The sequence below is a fragment of the Zootoca vivipara genome, chromosome 15 (genome assembly GCF_963506605.1).
Source record: "Zootoca vivipara chromosome 15, rZooViv1.1, whole genome shotgun sequence".
Taxonomy (NCBI): Eukaryota; Metazoa; Chordata; class Lepidosauria; order Squamata; family Lacertidae; genus Zootoca; species Zootoca vivipara.
This window is the reverse complement of record NC_083290.1, coordinates 1818633-1833012: the sequence shown is the minus strand read 5'-3', so window position 1 is coordinate 1833012 and position 14380 is coordinate 1818633. Positions and strand designations below refer to the sequence as shown.

At 46.3% G+C, this 14380-nt stretch overlaps 1 protein-coding gene across 3 annotated transcripts in view; it reads right to left on the bottom strand.

Annotated features, from left to right (window-relative positions):
• The window catches only part of TAOK1 (TAO kinase 1), a 61473-nt gene extending 51284 nt beyond the window's left edge, over positions 1 to 10189 (bottom strand). For 2 of the 3 annotated variants that reach the window (XM_035139108.2, XM_035139111.2), the window contains exon 1: positions 9689 to 10033. The gene's annotated coding sequence lies outside the window, so the exon portion shown is untranslated. Of the gene's footprint in view, positions 1 to 9688; positions 10034 to 10079 lie in introns of those variants that run through there. The other variant, XM_035139109.2, reaches the window with a different exon arrangement.
• Positions 10190 to 14380: the final 4191 nt, after the last annotated feature.

Sequence of the window (14380 nt, the reverse complement as noted above, 5' to 3'; positions counted from 1 at the left end):
GTGGAGGAAGCTCACACACAGTGCCATCAGTAAGAAGGGAAGCAGGTGAGGGCAGGCTGGGTGAGATTGGTGGATCAGAGCCCTATTTGCCCTAATCGACCAGCCTCCACTGGCCTTGCTTTCCCAAGGAAATTGCCAAGGGCTTCATTTTCCTCTAGTACATCTTTTCAGTGCTTCTCATAGATTCTGAATCAGTACTGGCGAATTCCAGTCCCAAAAAGTCATGATAGCAGCAGTGACCTTGGAACACAGCCCTCTCTCTGCAAATTTACACTCACTCTTAGAAGCATCTTTCCTTGTATCTGGCCCCCTCAAACTTGCTCACAATGACTCACACATTTTGTTTATTTGCAATGATACACGCATGCAAAAAGAAAAAAGTATCTCAGTAAAATTTCAGTTAAATCATTTGCCTCCATCTAGAATGTAGCTGGGTAGCAGGCTTATAAGCAGCCACTTACATCATCAAGAGACCAAACAAGAAGGGTTTTAGAAATCTGAACAGTTTCTTATCCTCCTTTCAAGCAGATGATGTGATTAGCAGAGATGTAGGTGGGCAAGTAAAAAGATGGTGAACTACCAGCTTTTATGCATTTGTTTGCAAGGGCAACATGTGCATGTATGCAAAGAAATAATGCAACAACCACAAACGCCAGAGTCATGGCAGGCCCCACAACCTATCTCCACAACATCAAGCCACTGGCAAATCTTTCCTAGGTGTCAGCCTGCATTAACAGCAAATATATCCAAGTCATCAGGCCTATGAACATAGGAGGTAACCTAATACTAAGTCAGATCAATAGTCCATCCAATGCAGTATTGTCCACACTAACTGGCAGCAATGGCTCTGCAGAGTCTCAGATGGATGTCTCTTTCCCAGCCCTACCTGGAGATGCTATTTGGGGACTGAACCAGGGCCTTCTGCATGAAAAGCTGGTGCTCTACCACTGTGTTATGGCCCTTCCCAAAGGTCTAACCCTCAATCATGCCTGGCACTTGATCCAGTTAAAAATCCTCTACTCCAGGAGTATTTTCTGCTCAGTTTAACATTTACAAGTTTTATTAGACTTTGTTTGCTATGAAATTGTTTGACAGACAATTTTTCACTGAAAGAGCAGAAATGAAATATAAATCAATAAAACTGCTACCATATCTAATTCTCAGACAAAAATAACCACCATTTCTCCATACAGCATATTTGTTTATAAATTCATTATGTTAGTTATTATTATTATTATTATTATTATTATTATTATTATTATTATTTTATTTATACCCTACCCATCTGGCTGGGCTTCCCCAGCCACTCTGGGCGGCTTCCAACAAAATATTAAAATACAGTAATCCATTAAACATTAAAAGCTCCCCTAAACAGGGCTGCCTTCAGATGTCTTCTAAAAGTCTGGTAGTTGTTGTTTTCTTTGACATCTGGTGGGAGGGCATTCCACAGGGCAGGTGCCACTACCGAGAAGGCCCTCTGCCTGGTTCCCTGTAGCTTAGCTTCTCGCAGCGAGGAAACCGCCAGAAGGCCCTCGGCGCTGGACCTCAATGGGGGTGGAGATGCTCCTTCATCTATCCTCACTTCACATTGTTGAGTAGTTATAGCCAAGTTAGACCCCCAGCCTAAATATACATGAAGCATGACCAAAGAAGATTATCTTCTAACAGCCACACTGATTTTTTTTATATTAAAAAAAAAACATGTCCCAGTGAAGGTTCTCAAGCTTTCTACCTTCAGAGACACCTATGTACATGTGTCTGGTCTGCCATGACACTCTTGTGCATTGCAATAGACTCAGGAAGAGCAATCAGTTTCCACAGGTCCACCAGCTAGTTTTGTTGGGCCTCATCATTACCCTGAACCAACTTGAGCATGCATCTCAGTGCCTACCCAATACAATGTGCCCTGTAGCTAAAACGCTGGAGGGGAATATTAGTAGGGCTGGGGAAGCCATCTTGATAACAGTGGACTGCCTTCTCACAGTTCTGTGAAACAGTTTGGCTGCCGCTGCACTAACATATTATCCAAAGCAATCAGGCAACACCTTATACATCCAGCAGTGTAATGCATCTTGAAGCGAAACAGGTGTGGTCCCTAGGCGCTCTAGTCCTACAACAAAAAACCACAAATATGTTTGAAATGATCAGATGCTTCTCTGCCCAATATCAGGAAATAGCTGACCTGAAAACCAAATGCCAAGTCAACTCATACCTTTTTATCAATTAAACACAGTAAGTAAATAGGCATGCCAGGTGTACAGTCTAGCACCTCTAACAAGGAAACAGTCTGCAAGCCCAGAGCTCCCAAGCACTGGTATAGAAAGAGAGGTTCTTAAGGCAATGTACCCCATGCCAGACACTAAATTAGATATCATCATCTAAACAATCAGGGTGGGACCAACAGTTCAGAAGTCTTCAAGCCCCAGCCAGCTGAAACAATCATTCTATCAGGAATGGAAGCAGTGGCTCAAGTGTGGGGAGACTGGCCTGATTATTATCCCCCACCCTTTGTGGCCAAAATTCAAAAAAAGGGTGGAACTGCCCACCTGTCAATCACAATCACAATGTCACAATTATGATAGATGGCCTCATTTGCCCACAAGGGTCTTCAGATGCCATTCTTAGAGTGCTATCTTGCCCTGCACTTTGAAAGGGGCTTTGCAGGCACGACTGATGACTGGTGCCTGCAAACTCCCTTTCAACCAAGCCCTGCCTTTGCCTGCCCCACACCTAATATCAGAAAGTAATCCAGAATGAAGCAGGCCACTAAAAGGAGAGACAAAGGCCAGTAGTAGCAGACAGGTGAAGCAGAGAAGTCATGACGCATGAGAGGCACTCTGATAGAGACAACTTATTGTCCATGGTGGGGAGGCTAACCTTTTTGGGCCTGAGGGCCATATTCACATGAGGCCTACTCTCTGGGAACCGAATGCTACTGGTACACTCTTGCATGCAAGCACACACACACAAGCAGGCAGCCAAGTTGCATGCAGATCATCTGAGAAAAGAGGGTTATTGCCTCCTTGCCGCTCATAAAATGATCCTTTTGATGTTGGGGAAGGGGCAATTTGTTTCCCTGTTGGGGAGCTAAGCTACACCCATCCAAGCACTATGTCTTCTTTTTTCATTTTGCCACTGTTGCTAAAATTGGTTGGGTCTTGAAGGAGGGAGCACTGGATTATAGATGCAGGAAGCTTTTTTTCTCAATTGTCATGTGTATACCTTTGTATATATACTCATATGGGTTCAGAGAATTCTTTTTGTAAACAGTAGAACCAAAAGGCCACAAAATAAAAGGTGTGCCATACACCTGGCTAGACAAACTGATAGAGCAGCAGGATGGCAGCAAATGTCTGCCCACTTTGAAGGGTCCAAAACAAAGAGGCAGACTGAGGCTTTGGCAGAACAAGATTCATTAAGTTCAACGAAGGTAAGACAGACGTTGTAGGCTACACCAAGACATACACAATCCTGAGGCTGAAGGTTCCGGCCTAATTAACACAAAAAAGCAGTTTAAATATTAGAGGAAATGTGAACATTTAAAATGTGCTGAACAAGCAAACAGCCAAGTTCAAAGTCATTCAGCCAGAATACTAGCCTTGCAAGATCTTCAGGTAATACGCTCTCACAGCATCGTGACGAAACAAGACTACCTCATTCTGCACATCATGTGCTACTGTAACAAATATATCTCTGAGAGTATAAAGGCAGGGTCAGTTGAAAAACCACAAGACAGAAAAAATAGCAAATCCCAAAACTTCAGAACTTAATGGGGTTTTCCCATTTGACTCTAAGCATCTTTTTTTTAAAGGAGACTATTTCCTGCACTTTCAACAACGTTTAACTCTTCACACAAGATCCTACAAGGTATGTTTCTTGAGAATGGCTGTCATGTGATTGAGGTGAACTGCCTTGTAATATTTACATACACCATGTATACAGGTATCCAATGAGTACAGTGATCTGTAAGAAGAGTAAGGTATAGTGTATTGTCTTACACACCCTCATCTCTTATCTTCATAATTTTTCCCTCACATACCTGTATCCCAGGAAGAAGTATGTAAGGAGATATGGGAGTGGCTTAGCATTATGTAAATAAGCCTGGATGGATTCTCTCCTCACTGTTTTCCTGGCAGACCATAGCTTACAACTTCACCCAAACTGGCAAACTATGGTTTGGAAGAAGGAGAGAATTGCCATGAAAGGTGAAGAGGGAGAGCACAAGTCCAAGGATTAGGCACAATGCACCGACTCCTCTGCATTCAATGTTATTATTTTGGTTTAAAAGCAACAGCTTCTTAAATGCCAACGCAGAAAATGTCTGGACCATTATTTTAAAGGGGAAGGGGATGATTATGATGTTTTGTAAGAAAGAAAAGACATAAATGTTCCCATTTTATTTTTTTAAGTCTACCTTAGCTGTTACAAAGTTCAGAAAACACCTACATGCAAAAAATTAATTTTGATGGTCCATGTTTTTTTAAAAAAGCACCCACTAACCTCTGCACTTAGACCAGTTTATTGTTTCTAAAGAAACAGTGCCCTTAAACCCATGATTCAGAATGAGTATTTCTTTGACCTGATGTCTCAGTATGACACAATAAATCTAAGGTGGTGATGAGAAGCGGACACGGAGCAATGGATTCAAACTACAAGAAAGAAGATTCCACCTAAACATTAGGAAGAACTTCCTGACAGTACGAGCTCTTCGGCAGTGGAATTTGCTGCCAATGAGTGTGGTGGAGTCTCCTTCTTTGGAGGTCTTTAAGCAGAGGCTTGACAGCCAATGTCAGGAATGCTTTGATGGCGTTTCCTGCTTGGCAGGGGTTTGGACTGGATGGCCCTTGTGGTCTCTTCCAACTCTTTGATTCTATGATAATGATTAAAAATAATAAATGTCTCCAAAGTATAGAACAGAAAAATATACAACAGAGTACAATAAAATGCAAGAAAACCAATATAAATCACAACACAAGAGACCTAGAAAAATATCTTCACAAGCTGGATGATTAAGAGGTGCTCTCAGCAACCCCACATACCAGAAACCTAAACACAGAATGATAAATACCGTACTAAAAATAAAAAAGCTTATTTCACCGCCACCCCATTCTATCTATTCAGGGGTTCAGAAGCGAACAAATAATCCATGTAAACTGTCAAAATCACCTCTAAACCAAGAAAGATAGAAGTAGGAATACTTACAATACCCATTCCTTCCCCAAAGAGTCCAGAACTGCACCCCATGCTTTCTAGGCAGGTGCAATCCATCAAAAGCTTGGTATAAAAAGGAAGTGGCCCCTGGCACACCAACAACACATGAACATATTTTGAGAAAATGTATGGATGTAACACAGAGGCACATCAGCTCGAATTAGCACTGTACAAATGTTGCAAAGAATTTGACCTGGAAGGTCAAACCCATTGTCAGTCATGCTTGTCCTTGGGCAAAGCAACTGGCAAATAGTAAAAAGATGCATTGTAATTAAAAAGGGGTGAGGTCTGAAGTTATAAGCATCCATTTCTTCTGTGAAAAAACAAGCGTATAGCAGCCTACAGTACTGTAGAAATATCAATGGTAAGAAATCTACATCTCTATGAATCCTACTGCGTGGATTCAAGTTCCATATGCAATGATGAACTGCATTCTAGAGCAGTCTTGTTGACATGCTACTATATTAATGGCCTAAACAAAACACTTGTTCACTTTGAGACAATTCTTACCGGTACTAGCCACAAATGGCCAGCCAGGCAAGTTGCCACTTGCAAGTCTGAATTGCAGCACACAACAAGACTGAAAATATTTTGCCCACTTTTAACCCAAATAAGCATCTGAGGACCCATTTCTTACTCTTTTGCCATATATTTGAATGGTGATAATGCTGCTATTCTGACTCACCTTGCATCAGGCTGTGACCCGCTAGTGGGTGCCAACCCACCAGCTGAAGACCAATGTTTTAAAGTATTGCGTTTAGTCAGAAGAAAGGAAGCATACATAATATAGACAGCATTAATGCCAGAAAGTATGTGGCACATTTACAGGTAACATTCAGAGTTTAGCCAAGAATGAAAGGAACAGTTTTGCTTAATTTTCTCAACTGAAACCTCAGCTGCTGCCCCCCCCCCCCCAAATAAACCACATATAAAATACTCTGTCATGATAAACAGAAAATACCTTCCTCTTGGCTACAGAAATAACCTCATGAAGACCCAAGGCTTCTGAAATGACCTCATAAAGATCTAAGGCTTAAGTTATGGTATTTATCAACATACTGAAGTAATGAATATATTACTCACATGACAAAACAATTTTAATTTCACTCCGTTCCTTGTACCACACCCCTCACTAAGATGCCAGAGTACTTTTATGTATTGGTATCCACCAAATAATATTTTCAACCATCTTGCCAAACAGCAATGAGTACGATAGTCAAACAAGGTATCATAAAGGAGCGAAAACTCATAAGTCCTGACACTTAGATCCCAAAAGATAACTGGATGCACTGAAATGATTGTTTTGCTGCTGGGCACAGCAATTACTAAAGAGAATCAACACAAGGCCTTTTTAATATAGGTCACAGCCATCAATTAGCAGCCTGGGCACCATGAAAAATAAAGCCTTTTCCACACTACACACCCCTTTCTCTTGTCACTCTGAAAGAAGGTAGTTTCCAGCAAAAATAAGCAAGCCAGTTAAAAGGAAGACATGAAGTAAATGTTGTGTTCATTTTCACATTTTTTTTGAAGCTTCCACCCAGGGTCTTCACTAGGATGTGATCAGGCCAAATCAATGACAAGTGGCCCCACTGACTGCCATCCCCACCACAGGTCACTGGGGGAAAGGGTGTTAGGCTGCCCCTGTTATTGGTTAAGAAAAGAGGAAGCAACCCTTCCAAAGGAGGTGCCATTATGCCTCCTGATGTTCCACCTCTAAGGGTACAACACAGTTTCCAGGGCTGTGTGTGTGTGGAAATACTTCTGCAGCACCACAGGCATCCGAAAAGGGGACGATATTTCTGGCTCCCCCAGTAGGGTATAGTGGAGCAGGCCTCCAATGGTACATGGACACAACTGGCAAATGTGGGCTACAAGCTGCTTCTCTTTCCTTTTGTGGGGTGGGCGCAGCTTTCCACTCCCCTATCCTGTCCAGGCCTGTATGTTTAGCCTGGAGAGGAGAAGGTTAAGGGGTGATATGATAGCCATGTTCAAATATATAAAAGGATGTCATATGGAAGAGGGTGAAAGGTTGTTTTCTGCTGCTCCAGAGAAGCAGACACGGAGCAATGGATTCAAACTACAAGAAAGAAGCTTCCACCTAAACATTAGGAAGAACTTCCTGACAGTAAGAGCTGTTCGACAGTGGAATTTGCTGCTAAGAAGTGTGGTGGAGTTTCCTTCTTTGGAGGTCTTTAATCAGAGGCTTGACAGCCATATGTCAAGAATGCTTTGATGGTGTTTCCTGCTTGGCAGGGGGTTAGACTGGATGGCCCTTGTGGTCTCTTCCAACTCTACGATTCTATGATTCTATCTCAACCAGGAAATGCTGGTGTACTTGTGCACCCAGTCTTGGGACAAAAAAAAAGTGGGCTGAGGAAATACAGTCACATACCATCCAGAAGAACACAGCTAAAAATAGGCAGGTGGTCTTGTTGTCTTCTGCTTGGCTCCCAGGGCACAAAGAAAGGGCCCTGAGCCATAACTGAAGGGGCAACACTTTGCAAACCCTCGCACAGCCTTCCAGGAGCTAAGAATCCCCCCCCAAAGCAGACCCATTCTATGAGTTACACTACAGAAGGAGACATGTCCCTCTTTAACCCCCTCTGAGCCAGGTGTGTCTTCTACACTCTCAGAGCTGGGAAGGGGTCCCAAACTCGGAAAGGTCACAAAACTGATAACTATCCACTACATATCTAACGCTGAAAACAAACAAACCCTGCAATAACAAATCTCACTTTTAATCACAAGCATTTTTTAATCACAAAAATTAATTATAATCTTGCAGAAAGAACACCACAATTTATCTACTAGCAGCCCCTTCCTCTTCACCCCCACTCCTTGAAGCACAAGCAATTCCATTCTGCCTTCCTGTCACCTGTTCCAACCATGCAGAGAATACATCCCTAAGCAATCAACCCACAATATTGTTCCTTTGACCTCTATAAGGAATATACCCGGTAGTAATCTGGGGTGCTGCCCTCCCCTCTTGCAGCACTGCACCCAACCCCCCGGAACACCAATCAACCACGGTGGGCTTCCTGTGATATCTCCCCCTGCTATTCAACTCTATTGTTTTTGTAATATTTTCTCTAATAGGAAGATGGAATATTGTTGTTTTATTGCCTTTATTGGCATTAAGGGGAAGACGGGATATCATATTTTAAATAACAAAGGAAACCTTGATGTGCAGCCCCAATACATCACTGTCCACACCCACCCATACCCCAAAAAGTATCATGTGAGTGCCTAAATGATGTCCTAATCATCGCCTGTTCCCCAATAAAGATGCCCTCCTCTTCCACCCCATATCACATTCAGATCCTTTTCCTAGTAGGCACAACACTTTCCAAAGCCCTGACTGGCCACCTGCAATATAAAGACACCACAACCCTGTGTTATATTGTGGGGGTGGGAGAGAATTCCCCTCCATAGAAAACTATCCCTTCACATTATATTCTGATTGACACTCTCCTCACCACCAAAAACCAAAGACAAAATAAAGATACATGTTAGTTATTTTATAGAGGAAGAGAGAGGCCCAACCCCCAACAGAGGTATTACACCTGATCCCCTCCCCCCTCTTGAGGACAATTCTCTCCTATTCCTGACTCTCTCCCATTTAAAAGCACCCACGCCTCCTTGTTATTCTGTAAGTGAGATGACAAACCCCTTCCCCCTTGTATATATCCTGATTCTTCCCCAGTAGAGAAAGACACCTCCTAAGCCGCTAGTGCCCCCCCATGTGCCATTGAGTTGTATCTATATATTTATATCAATTTCTACACACACACACACACACACACACAGGATTCAATATTACACATTGCATGTCTCTATATATTTGATTATATGTTATATATATATATATATATATATATATATATATATATATATATATATACACACACACATACATACACACATGCAATATCCATACATAAACACATTGTCTCCAGTGCCCCCCAAAAGGTATCTCTGAATAAGTATGTGTGTGTGTGTATGTGTGTATGTTTGCATATGTGTATGTATAGTGTAGTGACTACACTATACATACACATATGCAAACATACACACACACACACACACACACACACACACACACATATATATATATATATATACACACACACATATACATATACAGGACACAAAACACACAGGCTTGCATAGAGATACAGACCTATACACAGATACACATTCGGAAGCCATACTCCCATGTAAATTTAAAAGGGAGAGGGGGAGAAGACCGCCCCCGGAGACGTCGACCGCTCCCCCCAGGTGTGTGTCCCCCTCCCCCCAGAAACGCCACTGCTTTTTGGGAGGAGGGAAGAGTTGTCTCCTTTTAACCCTTTCCACACTCCTCCCACACCCCCTCCACGACCCGAGGAGGCCCCGCCCCAAGCAGGATTCTGATTCTGCCGCCGCCCTCGTCTTCCTCCCGCTGCTGGATCCGGCCCTCCTCCGCGAAGCTCACCCTTCAGGTCCTTCTCGTTCTCCGCGGCCGATGTCGCTGCCGCCGCCGCCAAGGCCCCTCGCCCGCCCTGCGCCCGCCCAGTCCGCTCCGGTGCGGGGAGGGCCGAAGGGAGGCGGCGAGGGCGGGCCGGGCCGGAGGCCGCCGGCGCTCCTCGCTGCCCTCCGCGGGCGGGGCCGCGCGCACCTCCCTCACGGGTGACGGGGAGGAGGATGGTGACGACGAAGGCGACACCCCTCGCACCCCACCCCAGAGGACAACCGCCACCAGCACCGGCCTCCCCCGTTCGGACTCCCCAATCTCAGTCGCCTCAGCCGCCGCCGCCTCTTTCTCCTCCTCCTCCGCCGCCGCCCGCCCTTCCTCGTCCGCCTCAGCCACTGCCTCAGCAGCCTACCGGGCTCCCTCTCGCGAGACTTGGGCCCGGGCTCGAGCTCGGCGGCGAGAACCAGAACGGGACCATTCTCGTCATCGGCGCTCGCGGACTGACTGGGAGGCGCGGTGATTGGCAGGAGGGAGAGAGGGAGGAGCCAGAGGAGGAGGCGAAGACGGCAAATGGGCGGGCCGGGGTGAGAGATGGAATGCGCGTGCGCAGAAGGGGGAGAAAGCGAGAGGGTGGGACTATTAAAAAGCGAGAGGGTGGGACTAATAGGGAAAAAAGACGTCAACTGCTTTTTATCTTCCTCTCACACACACACCCCCGACTTGGTAAAGGAGGGTGGGAGGGAAAGAGAAGGGTGCGAGAGCGCATGCGCACAAGGGAAGGCGTACCAGAGGGGTAATCGCGTTAAGAGGGGGAAAGGAGCGTACCAAACCGTGGGAAACGGAGGGGGAGGAAGGAAAGTGGACCGTACCAAGGCGAATGGAGGGAAAGAAAAGGGAGTGTTCCTATAGCAAAATAAAGATGGGGAGCGGGGAGAGTGTCAAAAGTGCGTTCTTGGAGGGGGGAAGTGGAGCGTCCTATGGGGAAGCAGAAGAAGGGTTTAGGGGGGAGGGGGAAGGAGGTTGGAGAGGGAACGTGGGGTGTACCAAGGAGACCGAATCATGGGGGGGGGGGAGTTGGGTGTGTCCCAAAGGGGAAATAGTCCCAAATAGGGGGAGGGAGTGTACCATGGGGGGAATCGCGGGGGAAGTGAAAAGGAAAACGAAGTGTACCAAGGAGATCAATTCATGGGGGTGTTTGTAGAAAAACATAAACCACATGGGGTTTCTCTTTGCTGGTGAGGGGCTACCCAAGGGACCGAATCACTGTGAGGCAGGAGCCACCCCAAAGAAAGCCCTGTGTGTGCCATACTCTGGTAGGAATGAGGAGAGGCCTTGGGATTTGTTGGCTGGGCAGGGGAGCTGGACAACAACCCTGCGGGGTAGGTTAGGCTGAGGAGTAGCAACTGACCTCGGGTCACCCTGTCAGCTTCCTGGCTGGCCTGCCTCCCTTCCAAGCCTGGCAGAAAGAGCCTGGGCCCAATCCACCGGCTGGCTAGCAAAAGAACAGCTGCTCCAAAACTGGGTCCACCTAGCCTGGTACTGCCTGCTCTGGCTGGCAGCAGCACCTCCCCACAGCACCTGACAGATGCTGTCTGCGATTGAAGCAGGTGCTCTAACCACTGAGCAGGGACCCACCCTTCTCTGTCCTGTCTGTGAGATTGTGGGCCTTCAGGCAGCTCCTGTCTTATATTTCAATACATGTACAGCATTTCAGAAAATGCAGTGCTTTATAAACATCGCAATATTACCAGTTGTTGCTAATGTTATTGTTCATAGCAATATGTTTATTTAGCAAAAGTTTCATATGACTTGGGGAAAAAAATCTAGGGCGATAAGAGCTTTACCTCAAATGGTATAAAATATTCATTTGAAATAGCAGTCATATAGGAAGCTGCCTTGTATTGCCAACAGTGACTGGCAGGAATTCTCCAGGCTTTCAGGGAGGGAGTCTTTCCCAGGTATTCCTGGAGATGCTGTCGGGAACTGAACCTGGGACCTCCTGCCCTGCCATTGAGCTACGGCCCCTTCCCAAACAGAACATGAAGGCAGTAGTCGTTTCTGTTATAATGCATATCTCTGCCAACTTTCTCATAGCGGCTAAAAACCAAGAGGTTCTTCCACAGGATCAGCTCTGCGTAGGCACTCCTTGCTTCTGCAATCTGCAAAGGACCAGTGAATGCATCAGAAGCTTGTGTTGTGACGTGGGGTTTGTGATTTCAGCTCTCTTGACAAAACATGCTGGAGACAGTTCTCTAGTAACAGCTCTTTATTAAAGTGAACAAGACTGAAGACTGAGGAGAGGAAAGCTACATTTATAGGGACAGGGGACTAGCTAGGAAGGGATACATTTTGGAGGGAACAATATCAAGCAATCACAGTGCTGCCTTTTGGAGGAAACCAATAAGACAGAGGATCCAAATACAGCAGCTTAAATGAACCAATAGTAGCTGTACCCTCTGGAACCAAAAGGCAGTTACTTTATCCTAATGCAAATACAGACAATAATAATACAGATATAAAATCCTTTGACTCAATACACAACACCCCTCCCCCCCTAGTGAGCACAGCAGACGTAATCCCTCAGGTACTGTGGGGTCCTACAACTTCTACCTGATCTCCTGACAACAGGTGTTGCAGGTTCTGGATTGGGTGTTACCTGTGGTGGAGGGGCTGCTATAGGGGTTTCGTCAGGAACAGATGGAGTCCCAGACATCTCAGGGTCCCCTACCTGTACCTCGTCATCCTGAGGACTAGCAGACCCTGGTTCATTTGCTGAAGCCCCTGGTGACTGCACCTCTGGGCCATCTTCACTCTGGTCTTGCAGCTGTGCGTCATTAGCCAGGGATGAATTATCTGACTCCTCCCTGCTGAGCGCCCGGCGCCTCAGCTGATCTATATGTCTCTTCCAAACTTGCCCATTTTCCAAAGTCACATAATAGGACACAGGTCCACTAGCCCGGGTGATCACACCGGCCACCCACCGCGGACCTCGTGAATAGTTCCTCACCCAGACCAGATCTTCAGGGGCGAGATACCTTGTTGTGTCAGTCTCATCCTGGGGGGTTGCTCTTGAATTACGGTTTGGCATTTTATCTGGGTGGACATAATCCAGCACCGTTACCAGTCTTCTACCTAAGAGCAGCTCGGCTGGCGACTTGCCCGTCGCAGTACACGGCGTCGCATGCTGCAAAAATAACATTCGTGCAATGCGAGCCGACCAGTTACCCTCCATTAAGCGCGCAATGGATTCTTTGGCTGTTCGTACCATGCGCTCAGCCTGCCCATTGGAGGATGGGTGAAAGGGCGCGGATGTGACCCCTCTTATGAAGTTATCAGCCAAGAATGCCCTGAATTCTTGGGATACAAAAGCTGCCCCATTATCTGATACAATGGTCTCAGGTAACCCGTGGGTTGCAAACAGCTGCCTCAACACCTTGATTACGGCAGCTGATGCCATGCTAGGGACCATCGCCACTTCTAACCATTTGGAATACGCATCAACGATAACCAAAAAGACCTTCCCTTGGAATGGCCCAGCAAAATCTATGTGCAGCCGGCTCCAGGGAGTCCTGGACTGCTCCCACCAGTGGACTGGTGCTCTGGCCACTTCTGGCCGCACCTCTTGGCATGCCTTGCATGTTCGTACCCATTGTTCTATGTTCTGGTCCATTCCAGGCCACCACACATAACATCGGGCTAGCGACTTCATCCTGACCATTCCTGGGTGTCCCATGTGAAGCGTCTCAAGAACCCTGTTTCTCAGTGGTGCTGGGATGATCACCCTATCTCCCCATAGGAGACAACCCTTATGCATGGACAATTCGTGCTGCCTTGTCGCATAAGGCCTTAATTTTTCTTCATGCGGACCACCTGGCCACCCCCTCCCCACCCAAGTGAGCACACGGGAGAGAACAGCATCTTTCCTTGTTTTCTCAGCTATATCAGTAGCTGTTACAGGAGCCCCTGGAAGTGTTTCTAGCATCATAATGTGCTCCGCCGGAGCAGGATCCTCATTGCTCCCGCCAGGAAGGGGCAATCGACTCAGCGCATCAGCGTGGCACAACTGTTTCCCTGGCACATGGGTCAAGGTGTACTGGAACCCATTCAGGAATATTGACCAACGCAACATTCTGGGGGAGAGAATTTGTGGCGTTTGTTTGTTTGGGTTGAACAACCCTAACAGTGGTTTGTGGTCCGTTTCAATGGAGAAATGGCGACCGTACAAATAATCATAGAACTTTTTGATTCCTGACACAATTGCTAGTGCCTCTTTATCAATTTGAGCATAGTTGCGCTCCGTGGGTGACAACGTACGGGAATAGAAAGAGATGGGCTTTTCCGACCCATCCGGTTCCCTATGACTCAGCACAGCCCCCAGGCCGTATTGAGAGGCATCACATGCCAGGACCAGCGGCTTCGACTCATCATAATGAGCAAGGACGCTCCTGCTACTCAGCATTTCTCGCAAGGAGTCAAAAGCCTTCTGCTGCTCCCGCCCCCATCGCCACACAGTCTTTTTCTGCAAAAGTCTATGTAATGGTTCAGCTACCGAAGCTTTCTGGGGTAAGAATGAATGATAAAAGTTAATAAGTCCCAGGAATGACTGCAACTCCGTCTTGTTCTGTGGTCGTGGTGCCTCGATGATGGCCTTAATCTTAGCATCTGTGGGGTGGATGCCTGATGCATCAATTTTAAACCCCAAGAAATCCACAG